General features: G+C 36.1%; 1 pseudogene; it reads right to left on the bottom strand.

Annotated features, from left to right (window-relative positions):
• Nucleotides 1–17,001: 17,001 nt before the first annotated feature.
• LOC114389781 lies at nucleotides 17,002–21,116 on the bottom strand (annotated as a pseudogene).
• Nucleotides 21,117–26,500: the final 5,384 nt, after the last annotated feature.

Genomic DNA, 26,500 nt, shown 5'->3' with positions numbered 1-26,500 from the left:
AACTTTTACTAAAATATAAATATAATACTTCAAATATATGCAGTTTCGTTAAAATTTACTAGCAAAAATTTAAGGTATTCAGTTTTTATACCATCTTATTCTTATTGGTTTAAAAGAATTTATTAAATTTATCAATAATTAATTTCTACTAGAAAATTTTGTTTATCATTTTTTGATGAGATCTTCTCTCTTAATTATATATATTTTTTTCTATTCACAAATGTTGAAATCGAAAATTTGGTTAAGAAATTCAAATTTAATACTACTCATACTAACACGTGTTAGTAAGGAATCTGTGTTTAATTTTTATAAGATATTAATTTTAAGTAAAAATTCCAGGTATATTTTATTGTTTCAAATTTTATAAGAAACTATAAATTTTATATGATTAATAGATAATTAAATTTTAAACATGTTATCAAGGGATTATTTACGTTTTGAATTAAGAACTATAAATTTTCAATATATAATTATTTACAAATAATTAAGAATAAAAGTTAGTTAATAATTGTCACATTAATATTTTAATAAACATATGTATTTTTTAATTTTAATTATTTAAATATGTAATGGTTTATATTTTTATAGTATTTCTTATCTTTTATGACAGTAACAACATTCATTCCTTGATTATAAAAGCAACGTATATATTAAAATACACTCGCGCCAAGTTGAGTAATGTGATGCCGCGGGAGGGTTGGGGAAGGTGGGACCAGGACAGGGGTAGAGAATTTGATTAAGTTTGTAGATTTCAAAGTTGAAAGAATCAATGATGAGTGAAAAAGTAAAGAAAATAATGCGTGGCGTGGGGCATGCATGAAGGTTACGTGGTGGGTGTTTGGGCTATGTGAAGCAATATATATGGCGAAAGGTGGCAGATCAGTGAGGAGGATATGGCGAGCTGTGACACAGCGCCAGAGTGATTCTAGCTGTCATTCCCGCTTGTGGAGGGAACGTATTTTCAATTCTTACTTTAAGTGCATGATGCTGATGGATGGAGGTTGATTTTGAGGGCAGTCATCGTTACGTTATGAATGATTTTAGCCGTTTTTATTATAAGATTTAATTTTTAATAAAGTTAACTATTTTGTTAGTTTTCAAACTTATTTCATTTTCACCTTTTAATTATAGGGTCTTCTGCATCAGTTTTGAGACACATGTTACATCGATTTTTCTAGATAGAGTGATAGGCCACTTTCTACATTGAATTATTTTCTTAATTGATATAGAATTTTATCACTTTTATATTGGTTTTTTTCTTAATTAACTGGTTTTAAATATATATAATCTTACATATTTTTAGTTTTGCGTTTCTCTCAATCATTTCAGTTTTAAGTTCTTACACATCGTATATTATAAATTTAAAATTATGATCAATTAAATTATTAATTACAATATCAACAAGATACACAGATTTTTAACATGAAAAATCATTATTAGAAAATACACTTTTAACATCAGTTATTTACGTAATTTTACATTGGTTTTAAAATTGATGTTGAAAGTACCGATGTTGAATGTATTATTGTTAACATCAGTTTTGAAAAACTGATATTAACATAAAAACAATAACATCGATTTTCTAAATACCCGATGTTATATACAAATAACTACAACAAAATAAGTGTATGCATGATGAACGTTGACATCGATTTTCTATAAAAATCGATGTTAATGTAATATATTAACATCGATTTTCTAGTAAAACCGATGTTAATAGAATATATTAACATCGGTTAAACTAATGTTAATATATTCCATGGGCTCTTGGACCATGAGCGCTTTCTCTTTAGAGGGCAATTCCTCCGGGTGAGGGGAAGCGAACACCCAACCACTGCGGGTTACGCCACTGAGGCCGGTGATGTTGGTTACCTTAGCTGATAGGGAGCCAACTTCGGTTGCAACTCTTTCGCTGGATGCGGGAGGGGTATACTTCCACGGCCTTATTACTTTGATATGCAAATGGTGTTGACTTGGGTGCCGTTCGGGGGTATATGGGTGTGGAGCCGGTCCCCTTCCTAGTAAAACATATCATTAGGGCCTTGGGGGTTAGAGGAACCTTCTTCTCTTTCGACTGCATGCAAATTTGTGGTTCTTCCCTCCCTCCTATGGACACTTCAAGCTGCCCGCAATCCATGAGCCGCTGAAGCAATTCTTCCACCACGGGACAGGTTTCCATGTCATGCGACTCCCCAAGGTGAAACAAACATTCATCCCTTTCGTCTCCACCTCGGGAGACCATGCACGCCGCTTGCAGTGATTGATAGATGAAGCGTCTAGAAGTAACCACCTCTCCAAACCTCTTTGCCCGCGATGGCCCGTCCTCTTCGACGGCGTTCACGCTAGCCCCTCCATGACTAGCTAGCGGGTTGGTTTTAACATTTGGGCCTTCCTCCTGAAACGCTAGCCAGCCGGCACTAATCAGGTACTGCACTTTATACTTGAACGGGATGCAAGAGTCAATATTGTGTCCGGGAGCTCCACTATGGTACACACACTTGGCACCCGGGTCGTACCACTTGGGGTAGAGTGGCTGGAAGACCTTCCCGGGTATGACCACCACCAAATGATTCTCCAATAATGAAAGCCATAACTCGGAGTATGCCATGGGAATAAGGGAGAAGTTATCTTTCGGGGGCGGGTGTTGTGCATATTTATAGCTTGCGCCAGGGGCTGTATTATTAATTGGCCGGGGAGCGGCTGGAGTTGTGCGTTGGGCCGATGCTCTTTCTGCTGCGGGTGGTCCTTTTACTTGAGTCGGGAGAGAATTCTCGGCTCGGATTAAAAAATTTGGGGGATTGGGCTGGTATGAGCTTTGGATATTTTGGGGTGCTTTCATCCACGTCGGGGCGGTGGTGACTGCGTGGGCGTCTCCTTCTTTTTTCCTCGCGCTCACTACTGGGGATCTTCTGTTGTTGTTGGAAGCATATTCGAACTTGCCTTTCCGTAATCCAGATTCAATCCTTTCTCCGGCGAAGACGAGATCCGCAAAGTTAGCTGGCATGTAGCCTATCAGCTTTTCATAGTAGAACGTGGGTAACGTATATACCATAATTGTGATCATCTCCCTTTCCGCCATGGGCGGTACGACTTGGGCTGCGAGATCTCTCCATCTTTGGGCATATTCCTTAATGGACTCATGCTCTTGCTTAGTCATACTCTGAAGCTGGTTCCGATTGGGAGCCATGTCCGTATTGTACTGGTACTGCCTAATGAAGGCAGTTGCCAAGTCCTTCCATGATTGGATCTGGGAAGCTTCCAGATTGGTATACCATGCTACAGCTGCTCCGGCCAAGCTGTCTTGAAAGAAATGGACCAACAATTTCTCGTCCGCAGAATACACCCCCATCTTTCGGCAATACATCCGAAGATGCCCCTTCGGACATGTCGTCCCTTTGTACTTATCAAAGTCCGGTACTTTGAACTTGGGAGGAATGACGATATTGGGCACGATACATAAATCCGCTAAATCCGAGAATGGGTAATTGCCAAGGCCCTCGACTGCTTTTAACCTCTCTTCGAGCGTCTCAATCTTTCCCTTATCTTCCGCGAAGGGAACAGATTCTTTTACGGGTGTGGGTGAGACCAGGATATGGCGGACTATGTTCGGTTGGGGTAGTTCATGTGGGGACGGATCTTTGAGGTGGAGCAGGGGGGCGAGATGGGTATCTCCTTCCTCATCATCTTGCCCGGGATAGTCGTCATAAGGCGGGAGTTGCCCCTCAAAAGTAGGGGCTTGGCTTAAATCTTCCGGAGTGGCACGAGGAGTGAAGTCCGGAGGCAAGCCATAAGGATAAGCTTGCGGACTATACCTTCGACCAAACACGGCCGTGTTTCTGTCTCGGCCCAGATTTAAAGCGGGTTGCAGCACCGACTCCGCTTCCCTAACCGTACTGGAGGCGGTTTCCGTGGCTTTGTCCTTTATGGTTTTCTGGAGTTTTAACATGACCTCCGAGATGGAAGCCATTTGATCTTTTAAGGCTGATAGATCGGCCTTCATCTGTTCCTGCACGCCCTCTTCATTATCCATTTTTCTGGATCAAGTGTTATAGGGGTGCCTTGGTGTTTTCTTAGTTATGATGAATTTCCTAAAGAAATAAACAAAGGTGAGTATGCCACCAAAACATGAATATGCAAATGAATGATCGGTGCACTTGGATCCACCCAAAGGTTTTTAGGTAACGTAATGAGTCCAGAACTTCTCATTTTATAAAAAGAACAAAGCTTTCATCTAGCCAAGATTATACAAAGGTGTTATAAGAGAACCTAACGATTTCTAATTATGTGGACCATCAAATCTATCATGTGTTGACAGTAATTGATTAGCCCATGAATCTCCTCGGGGGCCGTACACACTTCGGCCATGACTTTCGCTTTGGCTAGTAGACGCGGGAGGTCTTGACTTCCATTCAAGGTCAAGGCGAACCTATCCATCCACATAGTCGCTTCTTGATGCAATGCATCAATCACCCTCCCTCTTGCTTCTTTTTCGGCGTACACTTGTGCAAAATCCTCCACTAGCTTTTGTTCATGGGCCACAGACAGGTTCAACTCTTCCTTGTATTGCCCTATGATAGTTAGCATGCTTTGCTCCGTGGCTTCCAAGTGTTGAGCCAAACTTCTTTTGGACCTCGCGCAAGCAACTAACTCTTCTTTTAAGATCATGCCATGCACCCGTGGCCAATCTCTCTCCTCTCTTCGAAGCTTGAGCTCATTGTTGCTACCCCACAATGCTCCTTGGAATTTCTCTCGACCATATTCCTCCTTGCGGGCCCTTTTGGTTTCTTGTTCAAGGGCTTTTGCAGTGGCCGCGTTCTCCTCTTGTAACTCGGTGCACTCCTTCCGGATGTGTGTAGCAGCTAACTTGAACTTCTCCTTAACGAGTCTTGCCTTCCCTAACTCTAATTTTAGAGCTCGGACTTCTTCATCTTCCTCTGGAGCTTCGAAGTCCTCCTCATCGGTAACTTTCAACTTGGAGAGCCAATCTAACCCCCGCGTGTGAATTCTTAGCCATCCATGATAACCTCCGATGACGCCATTACGGATGCCCCTAAGCTCCTTGTCTTTCCTCAACGGACTTCTCCACGCCTTGTGGACTCTTTGTATCGCCTTGAGACTTTGTGCGCCTAGATTCCTCACAAGGAAAGGCGAGAGACTTTCTTCGGTTGGCGCTCCCCTCATGGGGTACCCTAGTTGTCTTATGGCGAGTGCAGGATTATAATTAATACACCCCCTAGTCCCTATCAATGGAATATTAGGGTAGTCCCCACACGAGAAAAGAACTCCTTCCTTGCCTTCCTTCCAACGAGGAAACCAATTGATCGCGCTGCCCCCTATCCCAGCCAAATGTTGGTCCCAATCGACTTTTCCTTTTTTGGCGCATGAGCGATAGCTTTGAAGCGGACACGGGTGTCTCGTGTCTTGTTGGAATAGGTGTGAAATCAACCACACACAGAGAACGGGTAAACAACAGACAATCCGTGCACTGTTTTTCTCACACCTCCGGTCAAAGGTGTCAAACAAATCTGCCAAGATAGCCACCACTGGACTTTCCTTGCTATGGTGATATGCGAGGAAAGCATCAATGGCGGCTAAGTCTACCAAACCGTCGACGTTCGGGAAGAGGACAACCCCAAAAATCAGCAAAGCTAAAATATCTGCAAACGGGCCCCACTTCTCTTGGCTCGCCATATCCCTTGCCTTACCTTCCAAGTATTTCTGAGGCAGGCCCACTACGCCGTTCCGAGTTTGCTTCGTGCGATCCAACTCTTTTGCTGAATCACCAACCACAGCTGCAATCTTGCTCAAGGAAGGAAGAAAGCCGGAGAAAAGATACGGTTTTCTCCCCCCAAGAGGGCATCCTAATATTTCCTCAAACTCTTCAATAGTTGGTACCATTTGGAAGTCCCCAAACGTGAAACACCTCAACGGCTGGTCATAGTATTGGGCGAGGGATATGACAGCTTCCGTAAATACCTCCGCTGCGGCCAAATCTAGAATCTTCCCGTACACTTTGCGGAAGGCTTGCCTTTGGAGAGGTCCCATCAATCGTCCTAATTCTTTGAGGCTAGTGACATCTAGACTTTTAACCTTGACTTGATAAAACCTTTTGCCGTTTTGATTTGTCCCCATCATTTACCTAAAAAAGGGGTGGATCAAGACTCCGACATGAATGATGCGATGCGTATGCATGAAACGGAAAGAAAACAAGAAAAATGGGTAATTCATACATACGAGACTGTAGAGACCCAATTTTAATGCTACGTTTTGGACATGATGGCGCCTCAACGTAGCATTAAAAAGGTTACGTATTACTTTAAAGAAACCAAACATCACTAGCAAAAACTATAAACCAAAAATGCATGAGAAAGAATGGCACAGGAGCGTGTTTGCTCTTTTCCCCAATTTGGGAACCTATAGGACAATATCTAGGGGTCTCTAATAACTACTTCCCAACAATTTATAACTCACACGGCCATTATCTAGAGGTATCATCACTCAAGATAATAATATTGTGGCGGTATGGAATACCAGCGACAACACATTATAAAGAGAGAAAGCTCTAGACGAGGTTTCACTATTATCAAGCAAGTCGGAGACCTAGCATGATGATAGATTCACCTCCACTCCTTAAATTCCCATGAACCCGGGTATAGAGCCCTTTTTTACTCAAACCCGTGGGTGCTTAGAATGCAGTGTAAAGAATGCGAAATAGACAACAGTTATTTATATTTTACACAGTTCAACAAAATCACACACAAGGTTTCACAAATCCACAATTCCTTAAAATAGGTCTAACTCACAAAAATAGTCCCCAGTGGAGTCGCCAACTGTCGCAACATGCCCTTTTGCGGGCGAGTGAGGGCGAGGCTCACGGGTGCGCTTTCCAAAGGAGGAAAGATGCGTTGAGTCGCCACCAACGTTTATTTGTGGAAAACGTCGGGAAAACCGAAGGAAACCGGTCAAAATGAAAATTCTAAGTTTGGGAGTTGTATTTACACTTGAGGAAGGTATTAGCACCTCTTACGTTTGTCTCGAAGGACAACAACCTATTTTTTAGAATTGTGGAAATTGTGTTACCTTAACTTTATTTCTTTTTATTTTTTGAGGTCGACAAAAGCGGGGCTTTTGCTCCTACGTACCCTCCTTTGGAGAGGAAATCAGACCTACATAGTTCTTTCTTAAGTGTGAATCAAGAGATTCTTTTTACTTGAAAGGTGATCATTTTAAGGCTTTGGACCTTAAAAATGATCCATTTTACTTGGTAAGAAACTGAAATGATAAATTTTCAAAACCCTATTTTTTGTGGACGAGCTTGACTAGGCGAGTTAATTTTCGCCTTAGTCTCACTTTAGTTTATTAGTCAATTCAATTAAGAATGAGAAATCCCAAAGAGAAAACGTCCGATTGATTTTTCGCTTTATTTTACTAAAAGGTATTTTTTGATTATTATATTATTATTTTACCTCTTTTTTTTATTTCCAACGTGGTTATGGCACGACCGAACGGTCGGAATTCATTTTAACAGAAATTAACGAATACTACAATTCAAATGATCGGTGGAAATTTATTTTATTTTTAGATTAGGCGAGAAATGACTTAAATAAATGGCTTAAGCATGTCAAAAGGGGGTATAAAAAGCGAATGAAAACAAGAATAAAAATACATGAAACAAAATGTGGACCACCACGGGTACATAGAATGAATTGAAAAACTCGGTTTGAAGTACTTACCCGTTGAAGACTGAAGAAAACGAAGAACGAACGATGAATATTTGAAGAACGATCGAGAATCTTCGCGTAATTACTCACGGAAACTGATGCAAGCTCCATTGGAGCTTGTAGGCCTAGGATCTTCTTCATCAATGGATTCCTTTGCTTCTTGGAAGATGAATGGCAGCGGAATGGAGAAAGGGAAAGAGAGAGGAGACGCCACTTCAAGGAGAAGATGAGTCTAGAAGAAGCTCACCACCATAGGAGGCCATGGATAAGAGCTTGGAGGAAGAAGGAGATGAATGAAGGGAGAGGGAGAGAAGAGCACGAAATTTTGTGCTCTAAATGAGCTTTGAAATCTGAAGTTTAATATTCAAATCATCAAAGTTGAAAAAAATGCACACACATGACCTCTATTTATAGCCTAAGTGTCACACAAAATTGGAGGGAAATTCAAATTTCACTTGAATTTGAAATTGAATTTGTGGAGCCAAACTTTGGAGCCAAAATTTCACTAATTATGATTAGTGAATTTTAGTTATGGTTCAGCCCACTAATCCAAGATCAATTCCAAGATTCTCCACTAAGTGTGCTTAGGTGTCATGAGGCATGAAAAGCATGAAGGACATGCACAAAGTGTGACTATATGATGTGGCAATGGGGTGTAGTAAGCAAATGCTCACCTCCCCCTCTAAAATTTAATTGGATTGGGCTTCTACCAATTCAATTAAATTTATTTCCAACCACACACATCAAATATCCACTTAGTGCATGTGAAATTACAAAACTACCCCTAATACAAAAACTAGTCTAGGTGCCCTAAAATACAAGGGCTGAAAAATCCTATATTTCTAGGGTACCCTACCTACATTATGGAGCCCTAAATACAAGGCCCAAAAATAATGAAACCTTAATCTAATATTTACAAAGATAAGCGGGCTCGTACTTAGCCCATGGGCCCGAAATCTACCCTAAGGCTCATAAGAACCCTAGGGCCTTCTCTTGCATCTCTGGCCCAATCTACTTGGAGTTTTTCTATCCAATGCCCTTGCGGAGTAGGATTGCATCATTCCCTCCCCCTTGAAAAGGATTTGACCTCAAATCCTGAGATTCTTGATACTCTGGGCTCCTTCCCTTAACACCTGTAAAAAGAACAAAAACATATGTATTAGTGGTGTTTAGTATGTTGAAGTAAGGTAAGGTCTGAAAACTCATTTCCTGGGCATCTTCCCATGAAGGAACATGGTTCCTCACCAACTCAATGAGTGGTGCTACAAGTATAGAAAAATATGGGGCAAACCTTTTGTAAAAGTTTGTTAAGTCTTGGAAGCCCCAAATTTTTCTTACACTTGGTGGAGCGGGCCACTCAGGAATGACCTTTATTCTCTTAGGGTTCATGGGAACCCTTTGATCACAATTTAAGAAATTAAGAAAAGTAAAGCAATAGAACATACCTTTTTCTGTATTTTCATGTTGATTATTCCTACCAAAAAGTATGACAAACCTAAGGTGTCCCATATGAGTGCCTAAGTTTGTATTGAAACTAAAAATAAGAACAAACCTACCTAATGAGTCCCTATGTACACAAATCATGAAGATGTTGGGTGCATGAGTAATTTTACAAAAGAGTGTTGCACCACCCAAAGCATTCATCACACCACCTATTTTAGGGATTTGGTGCCTAATAATACCTATTTTGGGCACCAACAAAGCACAAGGATTTAATCTCTTGCGAACCAAACCCTCATCCAACAACTCCTTTACTTGAGGAATAAACTCAAGCCTAAGAGATGTGGCAATGCTAACAAGTGTCTTTTTACAAAGGAGAAAATGTGGAGGTTGTCTAAGAAGGGAAATTTCTTTAATATTTGTCTTTATTTCAAAATGTCTTTCCTTCTTAGCTAACCTCTTGGAGGAGACACTTACCTCCTTACACTCCTCCTTAACCATTAAAGGTTGTCCTTCTTCTTGGGGGTAGATCTCTTCACTAGATTCTTCCCCTTTTGCTTCTTCACTTTTACTAGAGGAAGGTGAAGTAGTAGCCTCATCTTGGCTACTATAAATGTCTTGGCCCCTCATAATCATGGTTTTCTTGGTGGGGCATTGAGAAGTAATGTGTCCTCTTCCAAGACATTTAAAGCACTTCATGGAGCTAGTCTTCTCTTGCATACTAGCCTTAAGGGGTTGCTTTTCTATTGTCTTCCCCTTATCATCTTTGGGCTTAGAAGGTCTCACCCCTAAGATTCCTTGACCTTGGTCTTTCTTTGGATAAGAGTGAGAGCCATAAGATTTTGAAGTAGACTTCCTTTTAAGTTGTTGCTTTACCCTTATTTCCCAATCTAAATTGGCCTCTACATTGTCCTTCCCATGGAAGTATGGGAGTTTAATGTTAACCTCTTGAGGCTTTCTTTCATTTTCTCTCCTATGGGAGTGAGGTCTAAGATGTGACCTATGCCTTCCTTCATAATAGTCACGAAGTTCTTCACTTAGGCTCTTGCAAGAGTTATGACTACTATAGGAGACATGTTTTTCTCTTTTTATTTCTTTCATTATTTTTCTTCTTTCTTCCTCTCTTATTTTCTTTCTTTCATCTTGACTTATTTCTTCCACTCTTTTTTTACCTTTTTCTTTTCTCTTTTGTTTTTCTTTCCACAACTTAAGGGATCTCAACTCATCTAATATCTTATACAAGGGGTCCTTAGGAGTAGAACCCTCACCATTAACACTAGATGAAGAATAAAGACTCATGTTGGTTCCTAAGTTATGGTTCTTTCTTGTTGGGGGTTTGAAAACAAAAGGTAAAATAAACTATGGTTGAAACTAGCCAAAATAAACACTAAAAGAGGTGTGAAAGATAAGGTAAAAACTAATTAGTAAAAGGCAAGCTATCTAGGCAGTTTGACAATGGAGGGTAAAGGAAATAAGCTATGAAAATAAGCAAGAAATTAAAGTGCAAGAAATGCAAACTAGGCGGATCCTAAGAGTGTTTGGATGACCTCATTTAAGGTTCCCAACAAAACACTCACTATCCTAAGGGGAAATTGCCTAAAATTATTACACACAAATGGAAGTAGGGTGACCTAGCGGAGGCTCCCAACTTACTTCCAATGAAAGGCCTTTTTGTTACAAAATTTGAAAGCAAAGCAAATTGCCAATTACAAAATTACAAAGAAAAAAGTCCTCAATTGTGGTGGCTATTCTCTCTTTAGTGTTTCACTCAATTTGGAGTGCTTCTTAGTCCAATAGCTCTTAAGGTGGTTGGCCCCTTGCTTCTTGACTCAAATTCTTCAAGATATGGCACCAATCCTCCTTTCCAATTCCCTATATGGCAACTCACAAGCAAGGAAACAAAGAGACAAGCAACAACCAAAGACAAAAAAAAAATGAAATGAAAGCTAAACCAATAGAGTTTTAACAAGACAAATTTCCAAGGATTATTCAACAATTAAAGCAATGAAAAGCACAAAAAGCAAGCTAGGACTCAAAGAGAAACCTAGAATGGCTCTAGAGTAGAGTAGAAAAACTCTAAAAAAAAAGACTCAAGAAACCTCTAGTTTTGGCACTTGTTTTCACAATAATGTTCAATTGAAATTTCAGAACTAGGATTGGTATAAAATATGCACCAATTATAGAACAAATTTTGAGCCAAAACAACAAGCACACTTTCCTTTCACTTTTCTTTTTTTTCCTGGACACTGATTTTTCTGCCAACTTGTGAGATTTTTATTATTTTTTTCTTTAATCCAAATCGCTTGATTCTTTTTTCACAATTTTGGTCCAGATGTCTAGAAAATTCAGTAAAAGTTTCAGCTGAAAAAACGTAGTGACCAATTCCCAGTAATTTATACAAGTTCGTATGTTCAAGCTGCCAGCACCAGCGATTTCAACCTAGAAATCAAGAGTAGTGTTTATGTTGCTTAAGGCTTGGATAGTTACAATTTGTGTTTGCTTATGCTCAATTATCTTGAATAACACAATTAAAGAGAGCTTAAGACTTATTTTGATTCACAAATCCAGCCACAACTCAGCACCACAACTCAACTTCATCATAGGCATCATGTAGGAAACTTAGAAAGCAAAAAAAAAAAAGTTCAAGAACAAGACTACTTCTAGGAATTGATTTAGAACATGTTATGAACTAAATAACATGCATGAATTAGACTCAAAATTCAAAAGATAGGCTAAGAATGACAAGAATACATGAACAAATGTATCTAGAATTCAATCAACAAAATAAAATTCAACACAAACTTAGAACATAATGTGACAATTACTATGACTAAACATGACTCTAAGACAACATGGATTAAGTGATTTACACTTAGATTTTTGTGTTTTTTTTTTCTAATCAATATTTTGGAACAAAATTTAGATCTAAAGGTTCAGCACAAGAATATTATGAATGAAAATTGATAGAACCTAAAATCAACACAAAAACAAGATTCAAGAGTAGATCTACAAATTTTGAACCATAGAAATGCAAGAACAAGTGTAGATCTAAGATTTAATCGGTTTTTTTTTTTTTTTTAATCTACTATAAACAGCACCAAACCACAAGACAATGGAGGATATACATGGAGAATAAGATGAAGAACAAGGAATTAAAGAGAATTCACCGAACAAAAAGATAGAGGAAGCAAAAGAACATCACCTAGATGAAGATGCTCTTGATACCACATGATGCAAGCTCCATTGGAGCTTGTAGGCCTAGGATCTTCTTCATCAATGGATTCCTTTGCTTCTTGGAAGATGAATGGCAGCGGAATGGAGAAAGGGAAAGAGAGAGGAGACGCCACTTCAAGGAGAAGATGAGTCTAGAAGAAGCTCACCACCATAGGAGGCCATGGATAAGAGCTTGGAGGAAGAAGGAGATGAATGAAGGGAGAGGGAGAGAAGAGCACGAAATTTTGTGCTCTAAATGAGCTTTGAAATCTGAAGTTTAATATTCAAATCATCAAAGTTGAAAAAAATGCACACACATGACCTCTATTTATAGCCTAAGTGTCACACAAAATTGGAGGGAAATTCAAATTTCACTTGAATTTGAAATTGAATTTGTGGAGCCAAACTTTGGAGCCAAAATTTCACTAATTATGATTAGTGAATTTTAGTTATGGTTCAGCCCACTAATCCAAGATCAATTCCAAGATTCTCCACTAAGTGTGCTTAGGTGTCATGAGGCATGAAAAGCATGAAGGACATGCACAAAGTGTGACTATATGATGTGGCAATGGGGTGTAGTAAGCAAATGCTCACCTCCCCCTCTAAAATTTAATTGGATTGGGCTTCTACCAATTCAATTAAATTTATTTCCAACCACACACATCAAATATCCACTTAGTGCATGTGAAATTACAAAACTACCCCTAATACAAAAACTAGTCTAGGTGCCCTAAAATACAAGGGCTGAAAAATCCTATATTTCTAGGGTACCCTACCTACATTATGGAGCCCTAAATACAAGGCCCAAAAATAATGAAACCTTAATCTAATATTTACAAAGATAAGCGGGCTCGTACTTAGCCCATGGGCCCGAAATCTACCCTAAGGCTCATAAGAACCCTAGGGCCTTCTCTTGCATCTCTGGCCCAATCTACTTGGAGTTTTTCTATCCAATGCCCTTGCGGAGTAGGATTGCATCAGAAACGTTACGGAAATGTTACGGAAGCGCCTCGGCTTGGATTTTCTTCACGGAAACAATTTTCCTCAGCAAATTTAAGAAAATACGAAATGCCAAGAAGGCTAAAACCTTTTCTTCTTCACTCCTCCCCCTATTTATAGCAAAATAGGGGAGGAGCTTGCCGCCCAGCTCGCCCAGGCGAGCAAGGTTGCTTCCTCCAGAAGCAACAACCTTCTGGAGGAAGGATCTGAAGGCCCAAGTGGGCCAGATTGCTATTTGTCCCCCCTTTTTTACTAAATGCACCCCCCTTCTATTTTTTTGGTAATTCTTTTTTCGTAACGTTACGAAACTTTATGAATTTCGTAACGATACTTATTTTCCTTCCGCAAGGTTACGAATCCTTACGGAATATATATTTACTCTTTTTTAGCTTTCGAAGGAGTTACGGAAACTCACGGATTACGCAAAAACACCTCTTTTCGATTTCCGCCACATCACAGAATTTCACGGATTGCGCTAGCCTGCTTCCTTTTGATTTCTGACACGTCTCAGGACTTCATTTATTGTGCAACAAAGGACGCCAAGTATCTCAAAGCGGCTAACCAAAGGTTGCATGTCAACAAGTAATAATCCCCGGACGAAATTAGGGTATGACACCAGACAATTAGGTGTTCCTTGGGCACAATGACCACCATCTGCCAGTGTCCGCTGCAACGGGGATGAATATGGGTTAGTATATTAGTAAACATTAATTAAATTCAGTTATTTTGTGTGACTTACCCATTCAGGTAGGCTCCAAGATAGACATCGCGTTCTGAACTCTGCATCCAACTCTTTATCACTACTAGAAAAATGGCTTTTTAAGACACGTGATTTACGACGGTTATTTGAGGAACCGCTTTAGAAAGGTGGGCGGTGGCATTTTTGTAATTATTGTGTAACAAATTGCATTTTACGACGCACTTTCTAAGGCGGTTATTGAAAACCGCCTTAGAATGTTATGTTTTAAAAAATTTATGCCGGTTTTTATAAAAAAATCGTCGTAATTCTTAAAATAAAAAAGCCAAACTGCTTGCAATTGCTCCTTCTTCGTTCGAACCTGTACCTTTCTGCTACCTTTCTCCTTGCTATGAACCCTAGCCTAGACCTTTCTGCTTTCTCCTTCGTTTGAACCCTGGCGTGTTTGTTCACCTTGCACCTTGCTCCTTCGTTTCTCCTTGCTTTCAACCCTAGACCTTTCACCTTGCTCCTTTCTTTGACATTGACCTCACCTCTTCGACTTCATCGCTCCAACTTCTCGGCTCGAAGTTTTGTGAAGACAGAGATTGGTTAGTGAGTTACTAACTTTGTTAGGTTAAGCTTATTTTAACCTTGTTTTAGGTTAACTGGTTCGTGTACTGTTGAAGAAAGGTCGCGGGTTCCATGTAATTTCTTTTAATGGTGATGTTTGGTAATTGTGGTTGCAGGGAAGACACGTGCATGTCATTGATGACTTGTTGATGAAGAAGCTGATGCATTTTTGAGTGGGCTGCAAACGGGTCAGTGGCTATTTCTTATTGAAGCTGTGGTTGATGTTCGTATGGTGTTTTATTAGTAAACTATATTTATATTGATATATTGATTATGTTTTTTTAAATTTGATATTTTGTTGATATGTTCAACTTTGTTCATATACAGTTGAATCTTAATTTGTTGGTCTTGAATCCCTTCCAGAAGTTAGTGTAGAATCCTAATTTTAGTGAAATTTAAATTAAAATGGTTGATTGAAGTCATCAACTTCATTCCATTTGTTCAATTTCGCTCCCTTGTTCGTGCATTGCTCAACACTGATGCATTTCCACACACAAGACAAACAAAGCAGTACATCCATTTAAGCAAAAGAAATGAATTAAATTCAAATCTACTGAAACTTAGAATGGAAAAATAGAATAGTTGTTGCTCACTATAGCATGCTAATGCTCCTCCCAACAAAAGCATCCCAATAGCAGAAAGATATAAATATACCTGCATGATAATTTTGGTCACCAAACCATGATTTTTAAAATCATTTTCAAAAGACTAAGAAAACAAGCATCATTCATTAACAATTATCTTCATATTTTAAAAACAGAGTCTCAACATCATAACTAAGGCCCTCAACTTAGACTATAGTACCCTGTAAGTTAATTTCACTGACAATACTAAAAGTACAAACCATGGTTTGCCATATTAGCATTTACTCCATCTAGTGTACAGTATAAAACCATCCAAATAATATAAAATTTCATTTCATCCAGGAAAAATATGCCAAAGCTCTTCACACTACTAATTTATGAGGGTGTCACATTATTTTCTGTCTGAAACTGGTTTTAGGTATATAGCTTTTGTACCATATTCTTCGGAAGTTGTCTAATAGAAGGTGTAATGGGAAAGAATTGGAATCCCATGTTAATGATGCTATTGTAATATTTTTCACGTTTATCTACATTAATATATGGGCTACTATAGCATAGTTGGCTTGTATTTGTATGAGTAATGTGGACTGTGGAAGCTCTCCTAGTTGAAAACATAATAGTGATCATAACAAGTGGTTGTAGCATTAAGGTCTAGGTGACATTCAGCAATAAGAACTGAATGTGAAAATAAGAATTGGTCTGAAAAGAATTCAAGTACCTGATTTTATAGTTCAGGCAAATCATCTCCAATATAAATAATGAAACTGGAAGTTTGGAACAAGTGCATTTCAGTTCAGAAAATACCCTTGTCACAGTTCTTTGATTCTGAGACTGATAATTCCAAGTTGATTGCTTCTAATCAATTTCTCTTGCTTGATGTGGAGCTTATATCTAGTATTGGAATTTTATATGCTGGTAAACTGAATTTGAAGAAAATAAGGAAAATAGGATGAAGGGGGGGGGGGGGGGGGGCTAATACTTACATAGGAGATCTGAAAACTTAGTATGTATAGCAAGCTTCTATTCAACCACTGCCACTGCTGTGGGCTTACTTTGCTTGATTTTTGAATTTCCTGTATTACTAGATATGGATGTAGAACTTTCTTTGCTCGTTAGTGTTAATTAATAGATGGAAATGTAGATATTCCTGTTTACTGTCTATATTCTTGGTAGTCATAGTAGCAATTTCATTAATGAATCTTGGAAACTAATTTTATTACATAGCTTCTATTTGTTTTTGTGTTTCTATTGGAATTTTATTTGTTCCTTGTTTCAAATTTGTCTATTTTATTACATAGCTTCAAGATTTCTATGTCATACTTAAAAAAAAAAAAACAAGAGTAAGTTACATGGAGTACACATCCATTTTACAAGGGTTTTTCTTACAGATATGTTGGGATATTGGGTAGCTTAGCTTCATTGATTCTTGGATCTCTGTTTTCATATTTTTTTTTACTTATAAAGGAGGATTTCTTATCCTCCTAACTTTGTAATCATCTTCTATATTTACAGAGATATTTGAGCCAATTAAGTCCGTAGAAGAATTCAATTTTGGTTGGGCCTAGGCCACTTTCTTTTACCAAGGAAAAATATATTGAATTAAGTGACAAGGGTTCTTTATATGTTTAGAATTCTATATCAAATCAAAATGAAATAGAAGCTTTTTTTATACTATAAGAGTAAGCTTATGTTTTCAAATTAAAAATAATAAATTAATAGCCATTTATAGATTTACTCCTTATTTAAAAATAGTGATAATGGTTAAGGTAAAAAGAATTTCAACTATTATGCCACCAAGAAAGACAAAGAGTGGCTCATGGCATCAAAGATTATAAATAACAACAGAAACCAAAGCCTTTTTCCACTAAATGAGATTGGCTACATGAATCAAATGGTAACTGATTCAAAGTCTTTGGCATACCAATCTACCATAAAAAATTCGGCCTCACATTCAATGGCCACTACTTTCTTTTTCATTAACTGTTTCAGTAGTTTGTAAGCTTTCAATATTGCTGACTTATGTACCCTTCTCATTGAGTAAAGTCATTTCTCTGTCTTTCAGTCTTTCTATATCTATCTTCATTGACTCATTAGCTATCACCAATCCATTGATCATAATATCTGCTTCTCTCATTGTATCTTGTGCTTCTTCAAATTTAGCAAGAATAAAAGATGCCTCTTGAGCTTTCTGAGCTTGAATGATCTTTGCCTCTCCAACTTCAAGTTCAAGTGACTGCAAAGAAAAAAGCATTGTCTTAACATTATTCAGTCAGCAAGTGTCTATCAACATGTCTTAACACTATTGTTATAAATGAACCGGGCCTAATTCAACCCCCAAAAGTATTCTAGCCATATTCCTAGAAGCATTGTCTTAACACTATTCAGTCAACAAGTGTCTATCAACATCAATGGGGAATGGGGAAAGTTAATGACAATAAAAAAAACAAGTAAATGCACAATCAACACTAAGAATGACATAAAGCAAACACAAATTTCTTATTTTAGAGAATGGAATAGAGGAAAAATGAAAACAGAGGTTCAACGCTGTACCTCTTTCCTTTGGTACCAATGGGAGTTGGCTTCTTTCAGAGGTTTCTCCAGGCCTCTAAGTTTGTGACTGAGTACATCAATCTTGACTTTAGATTTCTCCTCAAAGTGATACATAGCTTCTTGTAGGAAAAGTATGTGATTTGTGAGGCACTCTATGCTTTGCCGACTCTTCTTTTCAGACACTGACATCTCTTTTTTTTCTTCATGTAATCTGGCCATCTCATATTGCACTTCTTTTAAGCTTTCAAGAGCACATTCGATTTCTTTTCTCAAAAGCCTAATAGTAGCATCTCTTTCAAGCACATTCTTGCCAACTTTTCTTGATTTTAGGTCTTTCGTATCATTTCCACTTTTGACCAACTGTAAGTCAGTCAGGTCAACTATATGTTCTTCAACAGAAAGCGGATTTGAATAAAAATAGTCAACTGCTCCTTCAGTTGTGTCACAGTAGATGTTTTTTCACTCAATTGTGAGGTCAATAGGAGAATTTCTTTTTCATTTTCAGCACAGTCCTTCTTGCAAGATTTAGTAATGACTAACGCTGCACTTCTTAAGGACTTCAGCATACACTCCATATCACTTCTTTTATTTCTTGCATCTTCCAAACATCTTCTAAGTTCATCAATTAATAATTCATTCTCAGAAATTTTTCTAACTATCATGCCAACTTGTTCAGAAATCCTAATCCTTTTATGTGGAAATGAATTCCTTATATTCCCAAGTTCTTCAGAGGCATCAACTATTGCCTCACATCCATCAAGAAGAACCTCTTCAATCTCAGAGGTTAACAGTTCCCATTCTTCTGCCAGTGATGTCAGTTCTATATCTTTTTGGCCAAGCTCCTCCTTTAAACTTCTATTATCATCAATAGTAGTAAGCATTTTTTTTTGCAAGTCCTTCAATTTAGTTTCCAGATGCAGCATACTCTCTTTCATTTCTGTTTCCTTCAAATGACTATCATTTACTTGATGCTGGAGCTGGGCAAGTTCTTCTTGCATACAGACAATTACCTCAACAGTTTCAGCCTCTGCCTGCCGACGGATTTCATCCCTCTCTTCCTCATTGGATATCTGGAATGCATGATCACTTTGGTACGACATGTTCAGTTGCTTTGCTTTTTCAAGACAATCATGCATCCTTCTGAGTTTTACCTGTAAGGGGGACTTGTTTTCAAACTCTGGATTATTTGAAAGCAAATTATCTCTGAACTCTTTAGATGCAAGTTGGTTCTTCAAGGTCATGATTTCATGCTCTTGTTTCCCCATAAGCTCCATAAAAAGGCTGTTATTGTTCCTCATCTCTTCTATCTCTTTGATAGATAATATTTGCTGCAATGACAGATTTTGCCTCTCCAAGCTCGTCCTTTGCATCTTCTAATTGTTTGCTTCTCTGCTCAAGCTTGTCTTTTGCCATCATAAAATCCTGATTTAAGCATGTTTTTTGCTCTTCCAATATGCCACGGAAAGACCTCTCTTCCTTCAGAATGACATTTATTATATGTAAATCCAACTGCAGATTTAAAATATCATCTGTGTGTTGTGACAGATGAGTTTCATGCTTAACCCCCATCCTTGGAACTGCCCAAGCTTCAATAAATGGTCCTTTGGTAGAAACCTGAAAACATTAACGGAAAAAAATAAATATTATTTCACATGACACAGAATTATCATACATAATAAGGGGTAAAGAAACAATAAATTTGAAGATAAAGACCATAATGTGTATGAAATAAGGTCCAACTCCAAAAGAATTCACATGATTGAGTTCATCATAAGCCTTTCCACACAAACATTCACATGCTCCTCCTCCTATTTATTTGTACAATATAGTAAAGGACAAAATGTACAGATGTTAAACCAGAATAACAAGACTACCTTTGTACTATTTGTGCTGCTTAACATTGAGTGAAGAGAGTCTACTTCCCTGTATAAATATGCGATAAAAACATTAGAATTTTTACAGCCAAAATTTGGAGCTCCAATCTGCTTGCATACAACCAAATGGACTTCAAAAGGAGTACAAAAATAATACCTATTGAGTTTTGCATTCTCCTCTAAGCAATAATTTAAATTGCGCCTACATTCCTGTAACTCATCAAGGGTGTTTCTTAGTTGCAATCCATGAACAGAAGCACTCACACATCACTATTTTGAGAGGGGAAAAAAAGGTTAAAATATATAAGTCGTACGAATTTGTTAAATAAGAGTATTTTTTTAACTAATTTTTAAATAAGTATAAGTCGTAGGAATTTTTATAATTTTTATAACTTTTGAATATAAAATAATAAAAAAAATTTACTATTTCATTTTTTTATAATAGTAAAGTCGTAAAAAAATAAATAATTTTATTTTTTTAATTATTAAAGTTGTGATTAATATTTTTATTTTTAAAATAATTTTTAACAATTTTAAATAATTTTATATTTAATGATTATTTTTTCAATTATTTTAAAATTAAAAGTAATTATAATTAGTATTTTTTTTATAATTTATGACTTTAAACTCGTTGAAATAATAATTATAATTAAAATGATTAATTCTTTTATAATCCATCGACTTTTATTTCTTATTCCTAACCATTAATTATTTTTTAATTAATATTTTCTTAATCAATAATAATTAGATAAAATGGACAAAGAATTAATTTTAATTATTTAGGTTCCTTTTCGTTTCTAAATTTAACAAATAATAATTTACAAAAAATATTAAATAAAACCAGTTGTATCATATACTTATCTTCAAAAACAGAGTAGTAGAAACACAATAATATCAGATATAAAAATATAAAAGAAAAGAAACAATGTTCATTATTTATGTAAATACATTTTTTTATATTGATTGATTAACATATTAAAAATATGTATGTTAAAAGAAAAAAGAGAGAGAAAAATAAACTTATACAACAAATTTAACATACACGATGCATGATAGAAAAATAGAGTAGTAGAATCAAAACATAAAATTATAATTAAAATAAATTTAAAATCATTCAAAATTAATCACGACTTTGAAGTGGTGAAAATTTTACAGCTTTATATAAATATTAAAAGAAAAACTAAAATCATTGGATTTTTTACCATTTTACTATAAAAAAAACATCAGTTTTTTTATGACTTCATACCTAAAAGTCATAAAAATTCCTACTCTGGGAATTAATTCAAAAATAATTGCATTTAATAAATTTCAAATGAAATTATTAGCTTTTCGTCAAAATCCCCCTCTTTATCCTGTCCTGGTTTGGTTGAAATAGTGACCTGTTAATTAGTCGCCATGCTTTTTCTGGTAGAGATGTTAATACCATCCTATCTTCATAAGCTACCCTTACATTAATTCACATAGTACTATAGTATGGTATGGTGGACATACTTATTTGTTCCCTTCTCAAAGCACCCGCAAGAGTTGTATCCAATGAATGCAACTGAGACACAAATGATTTTGAATATATAAATATTTGAAGGAAAAAAACTATATGGTCACTTCATGTAGATGCTAACAATTATATAAGTTGCTTTTAGGAGACTAGTGGTAGATTATGTTAGTTTAGCCACAAGCAGACCCGTGCACAAGAATTCACCATCATGGGATATTGGGAGGGCCAAATTTACATTGCATCGCTATAAGAGAGGTTTTCTTCCACAGCTAAAACTTGGAACAAATCAAATATTAATAATACATGAATCAATATTAATAATAATTGGTAAGTTGAATGCAAATACCTACTGAGGACAACAAAGAAGATGATGAGAGCAAACAAGAAATTAAAGAATAAAAATTGTGCTTGTAAGTGTTGATGGAAGTGATTGTCAATTCTGAAACGATAATACTTGACTTTTGAGGGGGGGGGGGGGGGGGGGGGGGAGTATCAATTAGATAACACATTCATAATTACCGGTTTTGCTGGAACCTTTGACCACACTTTGTTAGATTTTGTTATGTCACCATGAATTAAGCTATTGTCCCCAACTTCCGTTTGATGCTTAATTACTGAGCTCCAAAATGTCACTTGAAAATGGTTAATCACCACAAATACAAATACATCCTAAATTGTAATGTTTCCTAAAAAAACTTGAATTAGTTTGATTAGTTTCACTGTAAAGTTAAGTAACTTTTGTGCACTAGAAATTTCTTTAGCAGACAAAAGTTAAGATGCTAAATCATTTGCCTAAAAATTTGTAGACAGAACAATTGGACAATCAAATTTAAAAATATAGCCATATCAATCATTATTTGAATGTCTTATCAAAAGAAGTGGTTCACAATGATGAAATATTCAATATGACCTGCTAAGATTAGATAAGATTTAGCATATATAGAGAAAGCAGGTACATAGTCTCCAATTATGATAAAGTACAAAAGAAAACATATATAACTGGACACATAATTAAAATAATCATTTTGTAAGCCAGGACAGGGATTGAAAAGAAAAAATAACACAATTTCAAGTGAAACTCTTTGAAAAATCAAAACACAATACAAAGTTATAACTTAACTCGATTTGAAATGAAAATGAACCCTATTAACTAAAATGTAGGCTTGTAATTAAAAGTGTAAACAGAAAATGTTTTCTCAAAACAAATAGCCTCTTAATTCTTTGTTGAATTTACACAGTTCCATATATGTGCAATCTTAAATTCTACAGTATAAATTTTCTGCTTTTTTATACAAAACGCAAGCCATGGAATCAAACCGTTTAAATCAATTTTCACTAGGGACAGAAGTCATAGAATCTAAAGGAAAAATACTTAACATTTGCTCACTTTGTCTTCCATCTCATTTCCACCTTATTTTTCTTCCCATCTCTCTTTTCCTAATTCACATATATTATTTTCCTTTTCTCTTCTTTCCATTCATACACCCAAAAAATGGGGTGTACACTTATCATTAATCGAATCTAATTAAAAGGATGCTATGACTCTGCTAGGGTGGCAGTAAAACTTTGATTTTCTGACCTAGGTAGGGAACAATTACAGTGTGTACAGTAATACCAAGACAAAAATCATTAGATGCTGAGTAGCAACCTGTAACCCACAATAACAATAGAATCTTCTATATATGAATGAAATGTTTTTCAATTAATGAATCATGGGGGAAATATGTAGCAAACTACTATAAATCAATAATCCATACGGCATATGATTATGGTTCTGATTATTGCATAATAACAAATACTTACAATAACCCATCACCATATATTCATTATTTCTTTTTCCACAAAAGGCTTTACTTTTTTATTTTCAGAATCACAAACCAAATTGAAAGACAAAAAGTAAGAGTGTCAAAGGAAATCCATTGACCACACATTTATAAACAAGTACAGTGGATACCAGACTTGAAAATATTGTGAAGTAGATGCATTTTAAAGACCTGGACTTATAAATATCTCTGATTCAATTTGACAACCAAAAATCGTTTTCAAATTAATATAACCGAAAAGTAAATCTTATTCATATTTATACATGTGAAAACCATATCAGGTAATTACACACACACAAAGAAAACTATATTTTATTGTTGATGGTTCAGTGGGCTTAAACTGTTAGCCACATGAAACTTCTGACGAATACAGAAATTCAAAGGTAACATTAAAATTTTGTCCTCATTTTAGTCATATATAGAAAATTATGGAACATATTCTTCAGATCATAGAATATAAATACAATTGAAGCTAAAGAATTCTAGGGAAAAATAATAAAATTGCAAGCATATCCGCCACGTACTCCTAATACATCCACCAATTCTAAGTTGTCTTTTCGCCAATGGGGGTGCATATATTGTCTCCATCAAAAGAAAGCCAAAAATAAATGTGAAAAAGGATAGGTGGTACAAATTTTACAGATAAAACTCCAGAAAAATAAATTATAAGGCTAATAAATAAACATATAGAAATTAGAAACTTTGAATCCCTATTTGAAACTAAAAACTACAAAATCTTTGTGGCATTATAAAGATGACGGCTTCTGACAATTATAATAATTACAAAAGTCCATACAAACCAACATATAATGCCACAAATATAGAACTAAGATATTTTTTTTTAAAAAAATTGCATTAAAATTTTGTTTTGAAAACCTTAACAACACTAATTGAGGAAATAAATGGGCTCCCTGGCTTATTAATCTCTACTATCCAATAAAATTCGATTGAAAAGGGAAAATAATAGAATTGTTAACCTTCACAACTGTAGGAAGGACCATTGCCATAAGAAGCCACTGTTGAGGTTGATTAACATCGTTTGATTTTATGTAGTAGTATAACAGGAGTATGAGAAGTGAATTTCCATTAATTAGGCACTGCATGAATACGGTGTTGATTTGTTTTAAGTGGCAACAAAGCCTATGTTTGCCAAAAAAGAGATAGGCAAATACTATGTTTGATTGGTAATTAACTTTTTCAATAACAAATTGATGTTGCCTACAAGAATCACAATATCAAGCATGTTAGTCCCCATCCAATATATGACATCAATAGCAGCTAGAAACAGCTATTTCTAATAGAAAGGGAGAGGAAGCAATCACACAAAAAAAAAAGAGTAGAAACAGTAACCAACATAATGGTGTTTCTTTTCCAACATCTACATACTCATGATTCAGGAAAGCAGCTAGTTATCCACAAAGAAGTAATTAAGAACGGTCAAAGCCTAAGCTTATAACTGTATTCAACTTAAGGAAAAATTATGCTGCAGCGTCTGCAGAATATTCTCAACCAAAAATCTTTTTTCCATATTAAAATGAACCACGTAATTCAAAAGAAAAAAATTAACAAGAATCTCCGAAATAATGAAGATTTATCTAGGAGAATCAAAATCTTAGGATGTGAAGGAATCAAAATTATGCTATGCTATCCTCAAACTCTCAAACAATTTTGTAATAGCTCAGACAAACAACGTGCAGTACAGTTTAAGTTGATAGGGTTTATCAGATAAACCAACCAAAATCGGTTAACACACATACCCATCCAAAATTCCAGATATCCAAAAAACAAAGAATCTAGCTTAACCTGAGGTGGGCACAAACACTAGTCAACACTCAACAGGAAACAATACCTCTTACTATGTAAATAAACTGAATTCGCATGTGCACAATTTTTAAAATATAGGGAATGATGAACATGAAATCAGGAAGATAATGTTAGACAGAGAGAGCAAAAGAACGTTTGAGAGAAGAAAAATTGATGAGGACCATACTATATGACATGAATGGTCCCATGCTATGCTATAGTATTGTACACATATTTTTTAAAAATGCCCCTAAATTAATCTGCACTAATAATGACAAAGAAAATGACAAAGACCTAGAGACATTCTGACGTCGTTTGAGGATAGAAAGCTCTTCTTGGCCCAAAAATTTATCATTTTAGTTAAATTAGCAACTCACATAAAACTTATACTACAAGAAATAACTGATACCACCTTCAAAAGTCGAATTTGATGTTGTAAAGCAATTACATCCCCAGTAGAATCTTCGTTCACCACAGCCTACAAGAACAATATATGGAATGTATAGTGATAGGTTGATGAGATTCATTCCTTTGAAAGAAATTCAGACTGATCATAGAATGGCACTCACATTATTTTGAATAAGTTTTGCTCTCTGAGCAAATTTAAGTGTATTCAATGTTTCAGCAGCGCATCTGAAAAAGTGAAACGGTCAAATTTAAAGAGAGGGTCCAGAGACAAGCTTGCCTAACAACCTCATTGACTCAGATCTTTATAGTTGTACCCAGCACACTTGTTTGACCACTGTGAGAAGTAAATTCTCATGCTGAGAACAGTCAAAACATTTAAGCTGGAACATCTAGAAAATTATAAGCATTTAAGCATGGCCAGGCTATAGATTCCCAATTTAGGGATGTCACCTAACATGAGTGAACTGAAATTACAGTAGTGTGCTGCTTATAGAATTTTGAAGCTGTTAAAGGGGGAAGCATAGCTTACACGAGTATGCTTTTCCCTATTCTGGTCAAGTTAAGATGTTAGCCAAAACTTAATTTGTTTCCATTTGACAAAATATTTAAATTATCCTTATTTCACTTAAAATAAACCTCTTTACTGCTTGTACTATTTTATAAACCTCAAACATGATGCATTGTTATTTGAGTATGATTGATCCAGCTGATAGTTTCCCCCATTGATGGTACATATTATATGTCGTCATTACAACATTTGTGTTAGTGTTTTCCCTATAACTGCATCCCTGCACTCGTTGTCGTTGACACTGAGCATCTTTCGAGGTATGTCTCTATTTTTAAAAAGTGGTATGATTGTAACATGTCGTTGTTCAAATATCGGTATTGTTTCATGTTACTAGTTAGTTGCATTATGAGTGAACCTTAGTTGCCCGTTCGAGATTCGATACATCGATTAATACGGATAGTTTGAATTAATCGATGTATTGATTCTTGAATTGTTCGTTTGGACAGTTTGGGATGACATATTTTTATAGTTGAATCATACGTAGAGGTAAATTATCTTTTGAATGATTTGAAGAAATTTCGGTATACTGCATTTGACATTGTTCTTCGGGTGCATATTTGATCGCGGTGATTGTTCACACATTCACCGCTTTCATCTTGTGTACTTGAAGACCAATGCGAAATGCTGCCAAAATTTCATCAAATCACTCAAAAGAGATTTTACTTGTACGTTTGATTCAACTATAAAAAATGTCTTCCTGAATGGGATAGGGC

This window comes from Glycine soja, chromosome 16 (genome assembly GCF_004193775.1).
Source record: "Glycine soja cultivar W05 chromosome 16, ASM419377v2, whole genome shotgun sequence".
NCBI lineage: Eukaryota > Viridiplantae > Streptophyta > Magnoliopsida > Fabales > Fabaceae > Glycine > Glycine soja.
The sequence above is the reverse complement of the archived record's forward strand: the minus strand, read 5'-3'. Positions and strand labels throughout refer to the sequence as shown.